The sequence below is a fragment of the Condylura cristata genome, unplaced genomic scaffold (assembly GCF_000260355.1).
Source record: "Condylura cristata isolate star-nosed mole 26May11 unplaced genomic scaffold, ConCri1.0 scaffold00023, whole genome shotgun sequence".
Classification (NCBI taxonomy): domain Eukaryota; kingdom Metazoa; phylum Chordata; class Mammalia; order Eulipotyphla; family Talpidae; genus Condylura; species Condylura cristata.
The window spans coordinates 9,178,946-9,201,625 of NW_004567124.1; the positions used below are offsets into that span (position 1 = coordinate 9,178,946).

Here is a 22,680-nt window from a genome sequence, read left to right on the forward strand (position 1 = left end):
TGTGATTTCCTACTTCCAGGAAGACACCTAAATAAATGAGACACCACTGCACTTTCATATTACTTTTAATTTTTCCAAACTCTTCTCAAAACCTTCTTCTTTGCGTTTCCTTAACATCTTAGTTCTGTTCTGCGCCATCCTTAGCTTCCTTTACACACACTCCCAAAAGCCTTCTCCCTTTCCATGCTCACCAAGAGATCACACTAATCTAGTCTTTCTATATTGAGAACAGAGAATAAATCAAAGAAATAATTGAGAAACAAATTAATCCATAATCAATTTAGTCAGAGAAACAGTCCATTGAAAAAAAAGGTGATATGTACTTCACCAAGGCCTCTTCCTTGTGAAAAATTCCACAGGTATAAAAGTACGTGACAAATGTCAATGTCGTTGAAACTTAAGCATATACACATGCCTGAGAAGCTTCTGTGGATATCAAGGCATAAGATAAGGAATTAATTATTAATATCCTTTTGACGAAGAAGAATGTCCTCAAATTTAGTTTTCCTAAAACTGCCTATAATTTTCACTCCAATTCAGAATAAACTCAACCTCTGGGAATAGATGCACAGCATATTTCTTTTTCCAACTAGCTGGGATGCACTTAAAACCTGCTGTTATTGCCAATTCTTCTAAAGATATAAACCAATGTGTCCCAAGTCACAGTAAAAACCTCCACTAAAGCTCAGCCATCACAACTGGCCAGAACAAATCAAAGAAATAGTTGAGAAACAAATGAACCCATAATCATAGAAACACTAATCTTGGAAACATTCCATTTAAAAGAAAGGCTTTATCCTTGAGATCAGAATCTGCATCATATTCTACCATCTGGCACCCCAGAATTTTTGCAGAGTGCTAGGTAGAACAGTCAATATAACCTTTTTGTAGTTATTTTGTTATATTTTCATTTGTACAAGAATCACTTTTAATTGTGAAGTGGGCACATGTCACTTCTATTATAAAAATTGAGAACAGCTCTGAGTGTCGGCAAGGTCCAAAATCCAGTATGAAACAGTCCGTAAGCTAGAAAACATTTAAGCGGCATGGATCCAGAGGCATGTAATACTGAAACTTTCCAAAATTCTAAAAAGCATGTCCTTCCCACATGGCAAGCACTGAACTCCTACAGCCACCCCACCACAAGGAATCCCATCATCAATGCAGGAGAAACCACCGGGCTCTGCAAACCGGAAAGGCCAACTTCACACTCACTGGCCAAACCAGCCACACGAGTCAGTATCAGACAAGATCTATTGGAGAGAAAAGGTCTAAACCAGAACTTTTAGCATTTGCAGTTTTGACAAAGGTGTATGAGATTTTTTACATTCTATTTTTCCACTCCCTGAGTTAATTCCAAAACAGTACCAAAAGGAACCCATGTTCAGGAGGGCATTTCTGCTTGTCTTTAAATGGACTTTCTCTTGCCCCAAGAGACGTTGAGTTCTGTTCCAATCAGTCTACTGAAGTCTCACAGTGAGCTCCCTGTGGTTCAGAGAAGCCCTTCTACTTATATTCAAGAGCATACCTTTGTTACAGAAAACAAACATTGCCTACTTCAGGAAATCCAATGTACAAAAAGTGCCTACAAACCAGATACAGCTTTAAAGAAAAGGTCCCTCTTTAAAAGTTTCAACTCCTGTAGGACAGATACAATTATGTAAATTCAAACTACATGAACCAGAGGATGGAAACTAACTTCTTCACCAATGTTGGCACAAAACCAAGACATGTGTTTCCTAACATGATGTACTGAGAAAAATATAAAAGGTGATTTATATAGTGTTCCTGACAAAAATACATCGAATCATGACACATCTAGGAATATTATACAAACCCCAGTTGCTACAAAACAATCCAGTTTATACATGTCCAAAATGTGACTGTCTCTTAGTGAGAGGTTTATCCTCCTCAGACCCCTGACATGGGGCTTCCTGAGCATACCTGTGTGAAGTCTATTTCCCTGCTTTGTTTTGGTTGATAATACGAGCATATGTGCTAACTGACAGTTAAAAGCAAAAGCAATAAGAGCCAGCATATGTCTTTATCAGTTCTCATGGCATTAAAAAAAAAAGTCAGTTTCATGAAATACAAAAGCAGAGGAACTATTGCTGATTCAGACACTAACAGGGCAACTAAATGTAATTTGTGTGAATCCTAGGTCAGGGAGAAGAACTGCTGTAAAGGACATAATCTGACAACTAGCAAGATCTGAATATGAACCATTACATATGATAATAATTTCCATTGCTACATGTCCAGTTTTTACTAATTCAAATGTGTTTATGAAAAGCAATTTCTTCTTTAGGGGTAAAGGAGCATGATGGGTGTGATTTTCAAAAGGTTCAAAAAAGGTGCTATGTAATAATCCGTATAGTAATTGTGGCAAGACATTTATAAAGGAGGTCTTCATTTTCTTGTAACTTTGTGTAAATCTAAAGCTATTTCAAAACAAAGCTTTCTTTTTTATATATAATAGTTTATTTTTACATTATTTTGTACATTTTTTTCATCTCAATTGTAATTCCTATGGGTTTCCCATCACCCATGTGCCATCATCATAGTCCTGTGCACTTCCCTCCCTCGCCCCCCCCCTTTTTGATCCCATTCCCCACTCCACCCCCACAAAATGTCTCTGGTATATAGCTGTGCATTATTCTTATTATTTTCTTGCCTGTTCCATTATACTCCTGCTATGAGTGAAACCATCCGGTATTTTTCTTTTTCTTTCTGGCTTACCTCACTAAGCATTATCTTTTCCAGCCAGCTCCATCCAAGTTGCTGCAAAAGACATGTGTTTCTTTTTTTTGGCTGCTAAGTAATATTTCATTGTATATATGTACCACATCTTTTTAATCCAGTCATCTACTTTTGGGCATTTGGGCTTCTTCCATGTTTTTCTAATTGTAAATAAAGCAGTAATAAACATGGGGGTGTAGGTATCTTTTTGAATCAATGTTTTTGTGTCTTTTGGGTAGATGCCTAGGAGTGGGTATCTCCTAGATATTTCTGGGTCATAGGGAAGCTCCATGTTAAGCAGTTTGAGGAACCTCCAAACAGTTTTCTATAGTTGTACTAGTTTGCATTCCCACCAGCAGTGCAGGAGAGTTCCTTTTTCTCCACATCCTAGCCAACATTTGTTGTTGCTAGTTCAAAACAAAGCTTTCTTAAAGCTCAAATTTAAGCTCATTTGCAAAGCATTTCCATGGTAATATCTGTAGCATAAGGCAAGGATCCCTCCACATATTTAACCCACCTGTCACCATCTACCCAGGTGACCCAGGTGAGTGTGCCCTCATCCAGCTGCCCACTGGCCCAAGTTCAACCATTCAGATTCATCTAGGAATTAAAAGCTGAGAAGCTTACCCTAAGCCAGGAAGCTTGTGCAGAGATGATGTGAGGGAAGAGTGAAGTGAGGAGGACATAGAAAGTCAAGACAAAGGAGCTGGCAAAGAAAAACAGGCAGTAGAGGTACGGAAAGACCAAAGGCCACTTCTCAGAGAGCGAGCCCTTGGCACGTCCCCACAGTGTGCACTCAGGCACAGTCAGTGCTCCATAAGCTGCAATCAACAACCTCCACAAAACCACCCACTTCACTTAAGCTAGCTTGCCAGGGTTTCTGCCCCTAGTCTTCAAGAACTTTGACAAGAACAGGCCTATGTTAATACGAACAGGTAGACAAGCCCCAGAAACTCTTAGACCATACGTGAACCTGTGAATACAGCTACTTACTCCCCTCCCATTCTTCTGCACCTTTTTCCATAGGAGGGGATGGTTCTTCTGGCCATGTCCACAGCTTCCTGAAGGGGCCTGTGGCGGGGCCACTTCTCTAGGCATCAGGTAGTGCAGCAAAATCAAAGAGCAGGCTGGAGAGGACAAGGGTCCCTGCTGCCAGGAACTAGATCCTGAGACCCACTTTTGCCACTGAGCTCAATGTAAGACTCGCAAACTACACATTTGTCTGACCTTGTGGCACACAGAGTGACGGTCCCCAAAAATGTGTATGTCCTTGCCTCTAGAATCTGTGCATATGTTAACTTAGAAGGCAAAATGGAATGTGCAAATGTGCTTAAGTATCTTGAGATGGGGAGATATTTCTGGATTATCCAGGTGGGCTCAATGGAATAAAACATCCTTAAAAACAGACTTTCCCAGCTGTGGTCAAGAGAGATACCAGAGGGCTAGACTTGATGATCAAGGATTGGGGTCACCAGACAAGAAATGAAGGGGGCCTGGAGAAGCAGAAAAAGGTGAAGAAAAGGATTCTCCTCTAGAGGCTCCAGAAAGAATACCGTCCTGCTCACCCCTTCATACTAGCCCAGTTAAAGTGGTGACACACCTATCAAACTTCTGACTGACAGACAGAACAGAAGGGTAACAGATTGTGGTCACTTTAAGTCACTAAGATTGTGGGCATGGGTGACAGCAGCAATAGAAAACTACTGCAGGCCTTATTCCTTCAACTGGGAATGAGTGGGCTTTCATCCTTTTTAGAATCCACCTCTTGACCTCTCTGAAGTCCCAAGGCATTTTTGTAAAAACCTTGAATCCAGACCAAATGATCTCTAAGGGGAAGGAATTTACAAAAGACCACCATGTCAGACTGAATTTATTTGGTATCACCTGTCCTTGTCTTGCACAGTATTTTGCCATCAGAGCCCTAATCATTTTTTTTTCAGTAATAAAAATAACATCTGTCCCAAGTTCTTAAGTAATTGGCAGACCCCAGTGGCCCAGAGCACTAATGTCCAAATTATATCCACTTCGTCAGACAACTCTCCCCCAACCACCACTCTGCCCACTCCAGGGGACTTCTGCTCCAGTGATGAAGTCACCAGGGCCACCTTCCAGATTTCTGAGTCATCCTTACCATTGCAGCTCTAAGCAGCAACAGCTGGACTATAAACTCAAGGCTGCTTAGTCCAAACCCAGCCCTGGAAATTCAGCTGGGGTGAAGAGTCAACCCCTTCTTTCCCCCCTTCCTTCCCCAACATCTTCTCCATGCAGTTGACTTTCTGTCTCCGGGGAGCCATGCACCCAGTCAAAGAACACTTGGCCAAATGTCAACCACGGATGCAGAGATGTGGTCTAGCGACACAATGAGAACTACTTAGCTGACTGCCACTATTCTCAGAAGGGCACTGGAGAGTCCTTTTATAATTGAAATATTTTCATTAAACAAAGCATCTGGGGAAGACAGCTACTGTCTAACTATATTGTGGTCTCGATAATAAGGTCCATGTAGGGCTTCATGGCTTCTGTCAAGATGGGTTTGTTTTACAGTAAAGGCTATCTGGAGTTTTTATTCTAAAAGCTTCATTTCTTCATTCTCTGAGCAGCTAGAGAATGTGTTCCCAGCAAGGGCAGTTCCAAGGGATGGAGTTCGAGGCGGCCCAAGGCAAACCCAGGAGATATGAGCTGTAATAGTTTTGGACAATTCAAAACTGAAGAGCACTAATTAGGCTGCCAAGAAGATCTACCCAGGGGTAGAAAACATCCTTTTTAAATGCAAGAACATCTGTACACTCAGACATGGTTTGTGCCCACAACCAAGGTTGTTGCCCAGATGCAGCAATCAGTCCGACAGGATGTGGACTGCCCTTAGAGAAAGAAGCCTCTTCTAGGGTGGGCAGGTTAGCAAAACTCACCCCACAGGGAATTTTATCAGCCTTTTATCATCCTGTCATCATCCTCTCCTGTAAAATATGAGATTTGTCACAGATGCCTGCCAAATGACAAAGAGAGGCCATAACTCTGCCTTGGAGAAATGTGCTCCGGACAAATGTCACAGTAATTCCTAGTGCCACAGAAACTCAACAGCAAACAGTCCAGCATGGGCACAGCAAGGGTGCCAAGGAACATCCCTCTGAGCAAGAAGGGTGGGAGAGAACTGGGCAAAGGAGACAGGTCAAGGCTGCCAAGGGCAGCAAAAAGCAGCCTCCAGCCCAGCCACATCTTCCCTCTCATTCACTTCAACAGACACAGCTCATTTCTGAGCATCTGTCACTGAATACCACCAGAATGAAGGAGACAGGAGGAAGGCAGAGAAAAGGAGCCCTAGGAAGAACCGGGCAAGTCTAGGGAGCCTCCCTGAGGAGGCCTTAAAGGCTGAAACTCCAGTCCAGAAAATATACCCTGGCAAACCTGGCTGGTTGGAGACTATTCAAAACCTCTAACTCCCACAAAAGGTGTAACAGGTACAGGTTTCATGGACTCCGCCCCTACTCCAGATACTGGAACACCAAATCCCATCAGTACCAAGGAGAAGGACAAGGGGACAGGACGTGAGGCCGGAGCTGAGCAACCAGGTTGGGATAAAACCAGACATGTGGGCTGTGGGGGTCTCTTGGCCGGGTGGTTCTCAGCTGATCGTTTTGGCTCTCAATCGGTTTTCAGGGTGCCAGTGGAGTCCAAGTCAGCAGAACTGGTAGGACATTCTAGTTAACTTGTATTTCTCTCCCTCTTTCCCTGGGTTATTCCTTTACCTTTCTCCTTATAAATAAATCCATTATTTGACCTTTTTGAGTGTGTCCATAATACGACTGAATCGTAAGCACGCGGGTAAAGACCCACAGATGAGCAACCCAATTCACATTGGGGTACCCTGTAACAAAGGGACAGTCATGCTTTTTGGGAGTCTATACTTGGCTTTCAAAATAACAACAATTTTAAATATTAACAACATTCTGTGCTAGTGAGGGCCCTCATACTGTTGGGAATATAAATTGTATCAATTTTAGAAAGGAACATTTTAAAAAGAACTTAATCTTTTAACTTTGCAACTCTACAGAATGCCCCAAATGGTCTACAAACAAGTATTATGAAAAATGTTTATTTTAGTATTTACCCCCCCCCAAAAGTGGGTGGAGAAAGGGTAGCCACCCCACTCAGCAATGGAAGAATAAAGATCTTTTCATGTAAAAAAAAGTAACAACATATGACATGCAGTCCTTAATAAGAGATATATTTATATGATCACTGAATAAATGTCTAGGATATATTAGCTTTAAATTACATTATGGAGAACAATTGTATACTATGTTTTTTTAAAAAATAAACAAAGGGCTTCTCACACACTAAAGGTCACAAAAACTTCTATGTAATATGGAGTCCTGACACCACCTTCAACATTTTTCTCCTCAAAACAATGCAAACAAGGTTCACAATATCATTTACTTAAGTCAGGTAAGAGATGTCTGCAAAGAAGGAGGGTGAAAATTTGCAGACCCCCAACTAGTTATTCCTTTAATTAGAAATCTTGCCTTTCAGGCTGGTTTTTAATACGGAGAAACAAGCCTCTGAAGTTTCCAAATGAGGAAAGAGTTGTGATTGGTTTTCCCCATGGACCCATAATTTCAGACAAGGTAATAAAATAAGTAATAAACGAACTGGAGCACCCCAGTTTGCAGGAATAGTGATGCCTATAGGGGTTTAGCCATAGGCTGCAAGCCAAATCCTTTGGTGTCCCCCACCCAATTACTAAATACGAAAAGCAGGCTCTAGATTGGGACATTTTGAATGACAGAACCCTGCCTCAAGGCAGAGGCAGGAAGCAAGGATGGATCCCCTTTGTACTAAATACTGCATCTGGAGAGGGAAAGCTGTTGTATCTCTATCTCCTGGCATGGTGCAATTTTTTGTTTTTACAGTACAGTCCAACACAGAGAGGGGACACACTCCCAAGTCTGGCAACCTATGTCATAAATAGTCCCAAGAGTCCAGAGCACTCGATAGGGGTTAAAAGTATGTGAGAAATACAGTAGATAAAGTTGCTTTCTTCCCTTTTTATACATCTTTTCCCTACCTTTTCTTAAACAAAGCAAAACAAAAAGCAAAAGGACGTGTTACCTCTCTAAATATAAATTTGTAAATTAAGAAGACATTTTAAATAAATACAAACCAAACAAAATACAAACCAAATTGGTGTTAGAGGCAAGAGTGCACCTTTTTTTAATAGTCCATAATCTTCCATTGTTTGTTCTCTCCCATGACCACAAATAATTGAAGACCCAGAGAGGAAGACTTCTGCAATCCCCAAAAGGCAAGTAAGTATCTACTGCAAGTAAATATCAGCCTGCAAAGGCTGATAACTAAAGAAAGCCAACTGAATAAGTCATAGTGCCTATGCTTGCTCAGACAGTTCACTAACTGTTCTTTAGATAAATTGGTTTATTTTACATAAGCAAATGCAAGATATTACATTGTTGCATTCATTCAACAAATGTTTCCTGAGCTCAAGACTTAGTACCCAGCCCTGGGGACTAAGGGTGGATAAAGCATAATCCCTGCCTCAGAGGGTTCACTGTTTACAATTAAAATGGCTTCAGACACAAGTAAAAGGGGCAGCAGGAGAACTTCCTATCTGAAACAGCTCTCCTTTAAAGTAAAAGTCATCTCCACCCTTTTCCCTGTTGAGGAAATTGGCCCTGAAAAACAGAAGCTACTAGTGATTGGTTAGTAACAGAGGACCAGGTGATGTGCATGGGGGACCGTGGCTACAGAACAGGGACATGACCTGGCTACCACTAGCTCCAGAGCCTTGATCTAATTGCAAAAGCAAGCCTAACAAGGAGTTGCTTTGAAGCTCTACTTCCATCCCATGGAGGGCAGGTCTAGCCCAACACTCTAGAGAGGAGGGTTTCATAGAGGGCTAGCATGATTCTTGCCTATCATGGCTGGAAACCTACGAATGCTTTTCTGGCTACAGAAAGACTAGCAACTCGCTTCATTTTGCATTGGAGGACTCGCTCCGCCTAGCCCAGAACTCAGCTGAGACATGAAAGTGAAACTCAAGGGACCTAATTGAAAACTTAAAATTCATAAAAGCACTAGAACTGTTTATCTGGAACAGAATAGATGAAATAACCCGGGGCGGAACAAGGCTGTGTGGTGATTGTCTTTGACACAGAAATCCCACACAGCAGTCAGAAAAGAGTCTTTAGAATGCATTGAAGCAATTCAACCCCTCACCTGCTTCACTCTCATGAGCCTCCAAGGACAAGTATTAGCTAGCACTGGCTCTCAGACCACCAGCAGGCCCTACGCAGGGATTCATTCACAGGCCTCTCCAAGGAGGCAAGCAAACATGATAATATGAAGAATACAGGGCTGAAAATTGTTACAGGGCAGGCAAAGGGGCACCCCGAGCCCCGAAACCTGCACTCTCTAAATAAGTTCTACCATCCGCAGTATCAAGACAAAACATGTAAGACGTGTGTCTCTCACCCGCATCAGTTTCAACCAGTCCAGGACCAAGAACCGAGAACCGCTTCTTCACATGTCTCTCTGCTCCATGTGCCTGCCTCCCTCAGGTCTCCTCTGGCTCTCCATTCTGCTTCCTCCCTCTTCTGTCTCCTCTCCAGTTTCCTGTCCGCCCTGCTCAGCTCCACCCTCCTTTGGGTGTGGTGGGGCAGGGAACCTGAACGTCCACTTTTCCTGGGACCACCCTGTTACAGTAGGATATTAGACTGAAGCACCTGCATTTCCCACCATAAAGAGTCTTTCCCTTATGGCTCCTGAATAAAGGCTATGATTTTCGAGTACCACAAATCAGAGAGGGGACTTGGACATAATAACTAAGAAGAACATCAATATTCCTGTGTTTGGCTGTGAAAGTACAACACAGAAGTTCCCAGGAAGACTCCCAGGAGCCCCATTATGATTGTTAGGCACAGAAGGGCCACGTCTGGAGCCACGGCTGCCATCTCCAAGACTCTTGGAGCTGAGTGTGAGAGAGGCTGGCTAGAGATGCAGCCCATCACCTAGGCATGGCTGGACTCTGCCAGTGAAAACCACTCCAGCCACCAGACTCCAGGTTTACAGTTGCTTGAAAAGTAGAAGCATGAAGATTACTCACGGTCTCAACACGTCGATCTAGTAACTGTGAGCAGCCAAGTATGGAGGTGTCTGGGCCCAGTCCAGGTGTTACCCTGCAGCAGCACACTGGTGGAAAGAGGTGACATGTATCAGTACAGTTGGCTGTGTTAGCAGGTGAGTCAGGTTCTCCCACCACTAAATGACACTAAAGGAATTCCTGTTATAAGAGGGTAGGAAAGGAAAGCATCAAGTTGGGTAAATGGCCTCAGGATGTCTGTAGTGATACAGCTGGCAACCCTCTGCCTTCAATCTGGGAGGAGGCACCACCCCACCACCAGCAGCACCAGAGCATCTCCTCTCTGCAAATCCCCCAAAGTTACTACTAGATACTCAGTTGCAAAGGGCACTTGGAGATTATTTCATCTAACTCCCATCTCTACAGGTGAAAAAAATCAAGACTCATTTAAAAAAAAAAAAACCTTGCCCAAAATCAGCAACAAGTAATAGCCAGGCCAGGGAATCACAGAATGAAGTCTTATTACAAGGCTTACATGAGCCTATACATTACCTTCCAAATAAAACTCAATTTCTAAATAAATGTTATTCTTGCACTGAATTGAGAAGAGACAAAATAGCCTGTCATTCCAAATCAACCATTCCTCTAGTCCTCTCCTTAATCCCCAAAGACTTATAACAGCCCAAAGTGAAACTCCTGGTTTTCTCCAAAAACAAAATTGAAAGGAAAAAAACAGAATCTTTCACTTTTGAGCGCGAGGGGGAAAAAAATCTAAAAACTTTGAAGAGAAATCCAAAGTTAAGAAAGAACGAGAAAAAGGAAGAAAGGAAGGTAGCCAGGGAGGGAGGGAGAGAAGGAATAGAGAGAAAGCAAGAGAAACTTGTTCACTTCACATGTAAAGACCACAGAGCAAAAATGAATGTTCCATTAAGTCTGGAGACCCAGACTTAAGAAGTCAGAATCCTTCTGGAAAATGCTCAAAGACCATAAAGGTGGAATATTTTAAAGATTAGTGGGCTAAAATTTGTCAGTGGTCATTTTTTAGTAAAGTGAAATGAATTATCAAAACACTGATTCTTTAAGAAATGGGTTTTCTGATCACATTTTTTAAATTAATTTTCATCTAATTATATATTTGAATCATAGTCAGCTAAATCATCACTGCTTCCCTGGGGATTCTCATTCAAGCTGACCCTGACAAATCAATGGAACCTTAAAGATAACCCACCTCATCCTGAAGAACTTCAATCAACTCAGTTAAAACTCAGTGTCCTTCAGCTAGAGAATTCTAAAGTGCCCATCCATTGCTAGAAAAATGCTGAAAGTTTATACAACGAATAATTACTCACCTACTTTGAAGCAGTGAATGTCAGTATAAATTTAAATCAGCGAATCTCTTAGGAAATAATTACTAAGTTGATATAACAAGAGTTATATTCAAACAAGAGTTTGCTTCAACTGGGACAAAATCTTCCCCCACCTTCATTAAATGAGTATTTGGATCCATTTCTCCAAAGGTCCATTATTATTTATAAGGCAAAAGTTAGGGTTTCTCTTGCATCAAATGGAATTAGGCAGTGAGGTCATTTATTTTGAAATTACAGACACCATTCCAATTTCTCCCCCATTCTTGCACTCTGGTTACTCTGCATCAACAGAGACATGCAGATTTCAGAACAAATGCAAAAGCCAGCTAGGCCACCCACACTATAGTCAGGGATTGTACGCTGGACAATCAGAGGTGTAATTTACTGCTCAATTCCCTTTCAACAGATAGGCATGCTCAAATGTGAAAAGCAAAGGCAGACACAAGGACAGACAAAACACATTTCAAGAAATTAATAGTCCCAGGATTCATTAAAAAAGAAAACAAAAACAAAACAAAACAAAAAAGCCTACTAGAGTGTCCAAATTATATATTCCTTAATATATTGGAGAGAGTGATCCACAAACTCATCTAAAAATATGACAGATCCTTGTACTGGAAAGGAGAATACAATGTGTTCAGTTTCAAGGGCTCATGAACCCCTGAAATTTCTCTCAACCTCAGATAAAAGACCCCTGCTAAGTTAAAATGTTAAAAGGTGTCCTCTTTTGTAATTCTCCCTCAAAGTTCTATACTATCTTTGCAAATGGGGTTGTGAATGGCAACCCCATTTACAAAGTGACACAGGAGCCAGAGAGAAAAATGGACTTCTTGAAGCATTTTTGGTGAAAAGGTGATTTCAGTTAGCAATGCTGATAACTGCAGAGAGTGTCCTCTCCTCCTGGAATCCTTCACTTCCTAATCTCTACAGGACCTTCCCAAAATTCTATTTGTGCTTAGTGCTCCTTTTTCAAAAGTGAAAAATATACATTGCTTAGGAATGCATCCGTGGTAAAACTAAGAAAAGTAAAGCAAAATTAAGAAAAAAAGTAAAAGGTGAGAAGTTTGTCACTTCTGAGGCCATGGGAGAGCTTCCTTAGCCTGGCTGTGGTTTCACAGGTGTTTCTTTTACCCTTTAGACTCCTATGGATAAGTTTTAGGTGCTCTTCTCTGTGCTGTCAGAGAGTAAATAAACTATTTTTTAAAAACATTCAAGTCAGTGTCAGAGACCTCCAAGAGTTCCTCAGCCTCAGGCCCAGTTTAAGACACACCAATAAAATTGGAGGGAGCCCAGTGAGCTGGAGTGTTTGTCAAGGGGTGGGGCACAGCAAGAACAGGAGTTCTGGCCCCACAAACACAATCTATAAATACATTTTCATGTTTAGAAGTCCACGCCCTGGGACCGTCCTCTGCCATGGGCTGAGGCCACGCTGACCTCCCAGACTGCTGGTACTGGTCTCCAGGAAGACAGTGTGTGATTCTTCCTCTTGCACAGCCCATTTCCTGTGGCACATTCTGTCACCATGAACAATCTCAGTGTGTCTCCTCAACAGCTGAGAAAGGAGAGAAGACCCAGCCACTTCTGCAGAACTCAGGGGAAACACTGGCTACCTCCTTCCTCAGCTGGGTCCACAGGCCCAGGTTTCCACAAGTGTCCTCCTTCAGGTCCTCAGCACAACTTTCCTTTCTTGGTGAGAAGTCGGTCATTCAGTAAGCAATTGTCATCCCCTGGTCAGAAGGACAGGTAGAGTAGTATGGAGACAAGAGCAGTAAAGTCTCAACTCTCTACTCTTCCCACATGTACCAACCTTTTCTAGAGCAAATAAGGAAAGTATGCGCCTTTCCTAATAATCTGGGCAAGAACATGCCATCCAAAAGAGAGTCCCTTTCTGGAACCATATAGGAGACAAAACTGTCATCTTTATTTTTTATCTATAATATAGCCAAAGCCATGACACCAAACAGTATTTCATCCCAATTTGGAGTAGCCTGCACCCCTTGCAGGGCAGACACAGAGTAGCTGTGTCCTTTATTACATAAAGGAAATGAAATAATCCCTTATCTCCTGCTCACAGTCACTGCTACTCTTCTAAGCTCAAGTCTGAGGTTTAAAAAAATCAAAGCAAAACCAAATTCAGAATAAAGAACCCACTCTTTCACATGTCACCTTTTTCAAAAGTCAAATATCCCATTTGGATACTGCCTTCTCTCCTGGGACAACGGGCGTGGTTTTTCCTGTGTGTGTGTTAGCGTGAGTGGGGGTGTGTGTGCACACGTGAGTCTGCATATGCACATGTAAGCCCAACATTCTTCTCGATTGACTCAAAACAATAGCGTTGCAGGGAAACCACGACTAAGGGCTCAGGAAAAGTAAAGGCCTGCCAATTCCAGGACAAAGGGTTTCAGCACTAACAGGGAACAACATGATCTCACAGCCCTTCCCACTGAGGCCATGCACAAGCAGGACTGTCTCGAATTCGGAGCACTCACTTACAGACCCCGTCACTGTTTCCACCCTGGGGGACCCACGCGGGAGGATGGCCAAGCCAGGAAACAGATTCCAGGGGTAGCTTTTTGATGTTTAACCCAGACAATCCGCAGACAGGGGTTCCGCAGCCAAGGAGGGGGGCGAAAATCTCCTCGAGGAAAGAGACCTGACTTATCCTCAGGGCATTAGTCACTACACCCAAAGCTAGTTCCTTTAAATCAAGGCCCTGGGCCAGCACTCAAAGTCGAAGTGGAGCCTCCAATGAGCAGGCATGCATCTCTAGGGAGCTAAACTGTAATTCCGAGTGATTATCTCTCACATGCCAGGAGAACACAGGCAAGCAGAGGTCACATGCCCCTGGCCTCCTGTGTCTCTGTCCCCAGCATTATCACACCAGCAGCCCCGAGGCAAAGGGATAGGCACTCAGTCCTGAAGGGGTAGTGGAATGCACACCTGCTCTCCCTAAGTACTTCTGCTTCTGCAGTCCCTCTTTATTTACTCACACCTAAGTGCCAAGCACTGTGCCAAGCACTGGGAGAGGAAGAAAGTGCTGCTATCTAGTAAAGCCAAAGGTTTCACAGACTCCCTCACCCTCCACCACCATCATCCATCCTCCACCACCATCATCCATTCCACACACAAAACATGCACATGCATAATTTTGGAATCCTTTGGGGAGAGGAGATAAAGACAAAAATGCTCTTAAATGAATTAATATTTAATTAATTCCAATAGTTTCTACATACATTTTTTAAAGTACAAAACAACAATAAAACTAATAATACCAGATCACTATTAATGTATTCTATAGGCAATACTTGACACATAAGCATTAAGGATCTTTTGAATAACTTCTACAACACAATAAAATGAGCTTCTTGTGTCCTACCTCCAATTGGTACTGGAATGGAGAATAAATAACATGGAAGTAAAACATTTGCCACACTTAGAGAGACTAAGCTGTTTGCATGAAACTCTCAGCTACATGTGAGGATTGGAAGTATTTTTTAAAATAAATCATAACCTGTAATCCCTCTGGTAGCTGGGTAGTCTCTACAACACAACTCCAAACAGCACCCCTCAACAGCTTTAGTAAAATCTCCTTAGAAGGACACCCCACTTGCACCTGTCATACTGTTCCAGAACCCCCTATTCTCTGTCTCAACCTGGAGTTCCTTTGGGCCAAGGACTGCCCAGAGTCTCCCAGTGGTACCCACAGTACTTTAGGTTTATAATAAGCAAAGGTACAAAAGGGAGAAAGATCGTGATTCTTTACTGCAGACCTTGCACGTAACTAAGTTGAACAATAATGAAGTTTGGGGAGGAGGAAGGGAATAACTAGGCTTCCCAGCAGACTCAGTGATTTCACATGTGGATCATAATAAAAACACAAGAAAAAATTCAGCCGTCTTTCCCAAAGGCCCAGCCCACGTGCACAGCCCAGTTATCCCCATCAATCAGACTGACAGCTGCAGAAAGATGGGAATTAGATGCAAAGATGTTCATCTCTTTTCCTGTGCCTTTCTGTCCTGCTTGCAGTACTGCCTCTGCTACCTTCATTCTTCCTTCTCCCTGCTCCTGAAGTTCTCTGATGCAGTCATGATTCAGTTCTAATTTCTCATCTTGGGATACGAGGCCCTTGGTACTCAGGCTCCCAGCCTGATTTCCCCCCTGCTCCCCAGATATACACCCACCTCCAGGAACCACAAATCCATCCCCAGTATGTGTCTGGTGCCTGGGATTCTCCCCACCTCACCACATCCTGTCTTTTGTCAGGCAGGTTGGGGTCTGTGCCCAAATCCTTTCTTCCAGGAAGCCCAATCCCCTCATCTATCTGATATAAATCTACCTCTCTCCCAAACCAGGAACAGCTTCCCCAGCTTCCAAGATGCCACCTCTAATCTTCCCAATCAAAATTCAGCTTTCCTTTCCTACAAGCCTGGCGCCTCTGTCCCGCTGTGAGATTTTATAACAGAGTTAGCTTCTGTGTGGCTTTCACACTCACTAGCGTAAGTTCCTGGCAGGCAAGGAGGCTGCCTTTATCTCCGTGCACTGGATAGCAACTAACATAAACCTTGGCAAACAGTGAGGATTCAAAGACCTATAAAGTGCCAAGCTAGTGTGTTCAAAGGTTCTGGTGGTGACTCTCCTAGAGTCAATTCCAGAATCAAACCAAGTACACAAGCAACCTAAAAAGGGGGGTCATTTTGGCTTGGCTTTTAGGACAAACACAAGTATTCAAGTGCACCGACCCACCCATTCAGGCTCTATTTTCCAAGGGTCAAACAACTGGACTTCCTCAGAAAACAAGGTAGTCCCATGGGACCTATGGAGACCACATGCACTTTTGTTTATAAAGGATACAACTTCTGGATAACATTGTTAAAGAAACTGAATTCATAAATCTACTTACTCTAAAAGCTATAGATTTATTTTGAGACAAATCAACCACATATTTTTTCTTCTGAGAAATTAAATGTGCTATATGCAGTTAGATTATAGACACAAAATTCATTTGCTTAGAAACAGCAGTATTTTCAATGCTGGTCTCCAACGAGGTCTGCTTACATACTCTAAACAAAATAAAGCAGCAATATTTGACCCCAGTCAAGAAGCTTCTGGAATCTTTCTTCCCCTCCAAACACACAAATGTTTCTCATTTGGACAAGTTCTGTTTCAATTACATGCCAAGACAAGACAAAGAAAAACCCCACTACCACCTACTCACTCTCATGAAAACATTATAAATTATCTTCATCACGTCATAGAGTAAAATTTGCCTCACAGAAGGTAATGTTAACCAAATGGTTACAGGAGCCATTGTCTCAACAACTGCTTGATTCCTAGATGTTCTATTGCTTCTCTGCCAGGCACTGTTTCCAGAAAACAGATAGCCCAAGAATGTGTAGACCATCTACAGCCTTTGACTTTCATTTCTGAAGAACTGTCACTGACATCAAAAAACAACTCCTTAGAAACACTAAGTCATTCCAGAAACAAAAACTGACTAGAAAGAGTGTCCTCCTAAGTCACTTGCCCCAACTGTAAGAAGGAGTCAATAGTGTCATTTTTTCACATTGACCCCACTGGTCATCTTGTCACCATTCACTCAGAGGTATTTCAGAGAAATTTAAATCCACACTCTATCTCCTCTGGCACATTCCTTAGAGAAGGTAAATTCTGAGGCAATGTGGTTTAAGCCTGGGTGCCCCACAGAGCACAAAATCTATCCTCTTTCCAGTAGGTTACAGGTTCTACCTACAGAATGGAAGCTGAATGTGTTCACATTTAAATCTGAAAGGTAGAAAAGAAAACTTCAAGTGCCTGAATTATTAAAGACTAGATGATCCCATTCTCCCTACAGTCCTCTCTGGAGATGGCTGGGTGAACTTACCCAAATTTGTTTTTTGCCCCACCTAGAAATTTTAGAGGCAGAAGGAACTTCAGAGACTGCTGTGCCAGGGTTTTATCCAACTCACAGAACAAGTGTTGGGAAGTTGTTGGCAGCTAACTAAAGTTTCCTTAGTTTCATTTATGAAACTAGCTCAAATTTTGATCGTGCAAATTTTTCACTTGTTTAGTATGTTCATGCTTGTTTTTGAAAACAAAAATAACCTTAAGTCTTCAAAATTCCCTGAGTAAAATTTAGTCTCCAATAAGGTTAGACTATTCACTCATGTCCTTCTCAGCAACATGGGTGAATTAGAAGGGATTATGCTCAGTGAAATAAGTCAAAAGGAAAAAAGATAAATATCAGATAGTATCACTTATAGAAGGAGTTAGGGAAACTGAAGAAAGGGTCAAAAAGAAAAACAAACGACAAAACCTCTAAGTAACTAGTTCTGAGTCTTAAAGCAAAGGAGGAGGAAGAAAAGAGATCAAAATGGGTAGGGAGAGCACAAAGGGCCATGGTGAGAGTTCATAGGTGAGGTGGTGGGGGAGGGGTTTATTTACGGGGACTACACTTGAAGGGAGAAATCAGATATTGTACACAAATAAAAACCAATGTAAGAAAAATTAATAAAAGGGGGAAAAAGTATAAAAAAAAAAGTAAGGCGTATTCTCTAGATCATATACCTAGATTCATCAATCAGCACTTTGCCCCTCTCCAGGAGGCAGGAATCCTGGTCCTTCCTCCTACTGATGAGGAACTTGCTGCCCAAATACATGTGGTGACTTCACAACGAGAGCTGGCAACAGGATGAGGTAGAGAACCCAGGTCTTCAAGTCCTTCAGTCCAGGGCTTTTACCCCTGACAGTCATCAGTTCACAGTTACTGCTTAATTCAAAGGCCAGGGTCTGCTTTAAAATCTGCCCATATAGGCAGGAGAGCTAAAAAGATACTTCTCCAAAGAGGAAATGCAGATGGCCAACAAGCATATGAAAAAATGTTCAACATCACTTGTAATAAGGGAGATGCAAATTAAAACCACAATGAGATACCACCTCACCCCAGTGAGAATGACACATCTTAAAACAACTAGTAACAACAAATGTTGGTGAGGATGTAGAGAAAAAGGAACTCTCCTGCACTGCTGGTAGGAATGTAAACTAGTACAACCACTATGGAAAACTGTTTGGAGGTTCCTCAAACTGCTTAACATGCAGCTTCCCTACGACCCAGCAATCCCACTACTACCCAAAGGGCACAAGAACACTGATTCCACAAGACACCTGCACCCCCATGTTTATTGCTGCTTTATTCACAATTGGAAAGACATGGAAGCAGCTCAAATGCCCAAAAGTAGATGACTGGATTAAAAAGATGTGGTACATATACACAATAGAATATTACTCAGCAACCAAAAAAAAAGAAACACATGTCTTTTGCAGCAACATGAATGGAGCTGGAAAAGATCATGCTTAGTGAGATAAGCCAGAAAGAAAAAGAAAAAGAAAAATACTGGATGGTTTCGCTCATAGCAGGAGTATAATGGACCAGGTGAGAAAATAATAATGAACAGCCATATACCAGAGACAATTTTATGGGGTTGGAGTGGGGAATGGGATCAAAAACAGTGGAGGGAGGGAAGTGCACTGGACTATGGTAATGGCACATGGGTGACTTGGTGATGGGAAACCCATGAGGATTACAATTGAGATGGAAAAAAATGTACAAAATGATGTAAAAATAAACTAATATTATTTTTAAAAAGCCAAAAAAAAGTGGAAACTACACAAATGTTCAACTAAACAAAATATTGTAAAAAAAGAAAAAAAATCTGCCCACATACCTGGAAACAAGTCATCAGCCTCCAAAATTTATAAGGAAAAGCAAAATCAAACCTACTCAAGGGAAAGCTGTCATCCCAAATACAACGCAACTCAGTTTAGAACTTGTAGACCACTCTCTGTAAGTGACCTTTGAGTCAGTGTGGTATCTACCTAAGAGCTTTAACAGTAAATAGGTTAGCTGCGTATTTCATACTTCAGAGCAAAAGGAGAAAGGAAGCCATGCTACCCCAATAGTTGTGTTTATGAATTCCAAGTGGCATCACAGCATCTAGAGCTATGATTTTCAACTGGGAGCAATTTTACACGTTCAGGGTATATTTGGTAACATCCGCAAACACTGTTGACTTTTTCACCTGACAGAGGAGGTTGTTCTACCGGCATCTGGTGAATAGAGGTCAGGGATGATACTAAACATCCAGTGATACACAGGACAGCCCCACAACAAAAAGACATCAGACCTGAAATGTCCATGGTGCCAAGGCTGACAACCCTCGAACAGAGGAATCATGAACAATACTGCAAAGGAAGTCATGAGTTCCAATTCTTCTACTGGTGGGTTGCTTTATCTGGACATACCACCTGAATTCCTGAGGCTCTGGCTCACTGCATTCAATGGAGGGATTGGTCTGCCTTAAAGATCTTTAAAACCACTACTGATTCAACTACTGATTCTTGAAGCCTTCCAGCATGGCTGGCTGTTCTCCAAACCTGGAGCGATTGTCTCTCACCCAGTGACCCTGGTCAAGGTATTCTCTCAGTAATATTTCCATTTCCAATGGAAGGTGGAACAAGGCTGAAAGTAGCCTGCTTCATTTTATGTGCTACCAAAAGTTCACAGAAATGAAAAGCTAAGTCTAGTGTGTCTCTCTCCTCTTCCCACTTCCTCTCACTGCCCCACACCCACCAGCCCAAGAGTAGAAGAGTAAACCACTTGCCTAATCATGCTGCACAGGAATCTTATTGTTTCCATTATGTAAGAGCCAAGGATTCTCCAGATCCCAAACTGAAACACAGTAGCTCTGCTAATGGGAAAAGTTCAGAAGAGAACAAGAGGGAAGTAGATCTTTCAGGAAAAAAACAGTACATTATTGCTAGGAGGTAAAAGGTTTAGTGCACCTTATTTGTCTCAATAAAAATAAAACAACAAAAACATTCACCATGAGAGGAAATCTAAGATCATTTAAGTTGGGGGGAGAGGGGGTTGTGGGAAGAAGGAGGAAAAAGACCAGTGAAAATGCTGCAGATGGCAACACAGGGTTAAAGTCCCCAGGGCAAAGCTTCATCTCAACCAGTACAAATCCTGAAATCATAATAAAGATGCTGAAGGATTTAGTCATGAGCCCTCCCCTTGGCCATCTGAAGGAATGACAAAAATGTAGAGCGAGTGCTGGGAGCCAGAAAGATTTCAGTTTCCTTCTAACTGTGCAAAGAATTTGCATTTAAAATGAGCATTTTATCAGACCTTCCAAGAATGTTTGATATTTGGCTGCTAACATGAACAAGAATAAAACTGATCTTCCACAACACCGACTTTCTAAATTATTTAATTGCAAAAAATGTGTCCGCGTACCCTCCAACTGAAGAACACTTCTAGCTAATTACATCTTACAAGTCAGTTGTAATTTGAAGTACAGTCAAATACAGACAATACTAAAAATACAGTCAAATCACATTACCAAATAGTAATAAAGATAAAAGGTTCGTTCCTGGTGATGCAACTCATCATGAAAATACATGTGTATGTATTTTCACATTTACCAGGAACATAGTATCAAGAAAAAAAAAACTGTCTCAGAACTAAAGAGAAATCCTTAGAAAAGCTGAAGAACCCATGAAAGATACAAAGAAGGCAGAGAGACTGAAACCCTCCCTTTTTGTTTTAATTGAACAAGGAAGGACTGAGTGCCAAGCAGGAGAAACACTGGATGCTGGAGCTCAATAGGGGCAGTGGGGAGATGGCAAGAAACCCCCCCCCCCCCCCCCCCAGGAGGACACCCACCAGGAAGGTCACTGCTAATACAAACAGGACCTGTAAATGAATAACCCTGTTCTCAGCACACACATCTAAGGAACCTGCAACTGAGGTTTTTTAAGGGAAGAAGACCCCAGAGAGCATCTCCCCATTCCTCAGCCACCAAAGATGGATCAGAATGAGGAAAATCAGTGGGTGGCTTCAGCCTAGCTTCCTAAGAGGAACAGTTTTAAATAGTTTATTAAACATAGAAGAGTCTTGTATCTATTTTACTCATTAATAACACTGGAGAAACACTAGAAAAACATCATGAAAAGTTCAGGAGAAGGTTAGCCTCCCTGCAGGGCAGGAAGAAGGCAAGAGGCACCCTGTTCTGGAGAGGGAAGAAGATTCTTACCAACCAGCCACAGCCATCAGCCCCACTGGGCAACAAAGTGAGAATTCTTGGGAGTCTGAAGTTGTTTTAGTGTCTCCTTCCACATCCTCCTCCTAAGGGAAGGGGTGGGGGAGTATGGCTGCTCTGTGGTCAGGATAACTTTTCACCAAGGCTAGCCAACTTCCTAACAAGGACATTTTAATTAAAGATGAGACTAAAAGCAATGTAAGAGGAAGAGAAATCACCAGAGAATGCTACCCATTCTGCAGCCTCCATGTGGTTCCCATTCCCACCAGACTGTCTTTTAGATTTGATAATCCTGGAAGAAGGGCTGAGAAGGAGGCTGGAACCAGCTGGCAGGAGCACACCCACAGCTTCAGGTGTTTCCTCTGCTGGATTTCACCTTCAACCTATAATTCTACCACACCCTCCTCAAAAAAAAAAAAAAATCCCTCTGGCCAAGTAGTTTACCCTAGCAATCCCAAGGCTGACACTGTGCTATCATACCTGCCCAGTAAACCCAAGGACTGGGAAATCTGGATCCTATGGGTCCAGGAAGATAAAGAGCAATGCCAGTTTCCAAAATGGATGACCCGAATACACAGATTCCCTTAACTGGACAGCTCATGGCCTTTTGGGAATCCCAAGAGGGAAGGAGGGAGGTACCTGCTGTGGTCAGCACAGGGCATAATTCTGGCACATGTCACCTGCCCTCTCTTGGGGACTTCTGTCCAACAAACTGCCACAGGCTCCTTCTTCCATTATTTAGTTTGTCAAATGACACAGTCCTCCCTCCCCCTACAAAGGAAAGTGTCCCACGCCAGCTGGACAAATGTAGCCAACACTTGGACTCCTCTGCACACAGGGGCCACTGAGCAAGCAGGAATCTATAAGAGCCCTTCCCTTTGCATGGAGTACTCTCACCCAGGGGCTCAAGTGCGGTGAACAGCACAACAGATAATGAGCACAAAAGAAATAAATACAAAAAGGAAAATAACAGGCCTACAACTCCATGATAGTGTAGATGAATCTCACCAATGTTGTGAGATTCTGAACCAGAAACCAGTATGACATGTTTACAATGCCATTTATATTGTCAAAACACACAAAATGAAATCAGGGCAGTGATTATGGGGAAGATGTGTAGCCACTGTTGGGGGCCCAGGTTTCTGGCCATGTTTTCTCTCTTAAAACTGGATGAGGGTAATGCAGGTGACCTCACTTAAAAATTTACCCAGTTGTTCAAAGTGGATTAAAGAACTACACATAAGAACAGAAACCACAAAATACCTGGAAGCAAAGATGGGCGAAACACTACACAGCATACACTTTACTAACATCTTTGAAGATACAGCACCCAACGCAACAATAACGAAGGGAAGAATAAGTAGATGGGACTACATCAAGTTAA

General features: G+C 42.3%; 1 protein-coding gene across 1 annotated transcript in view; it reads right to left on the reverse strand.

Moving 5' to 3' along the window:
• The window catches only part of TLN2 (talin 2), a 403,979-nt gene that overhangs the window by 322,713 nt on the left and 58,586 nt on the right, over positions 1-22,680 (reverse strand). The window contains exon 2 of the mRNA XM_004687721.2: positions 9,857-9,942. The gene's annotated coding sequence lies outside the window, so the exon portion shown is untranslated. The remainder of the gene's footprint in view (positions 1-9,856; positions 9,943-22,680) is intronic.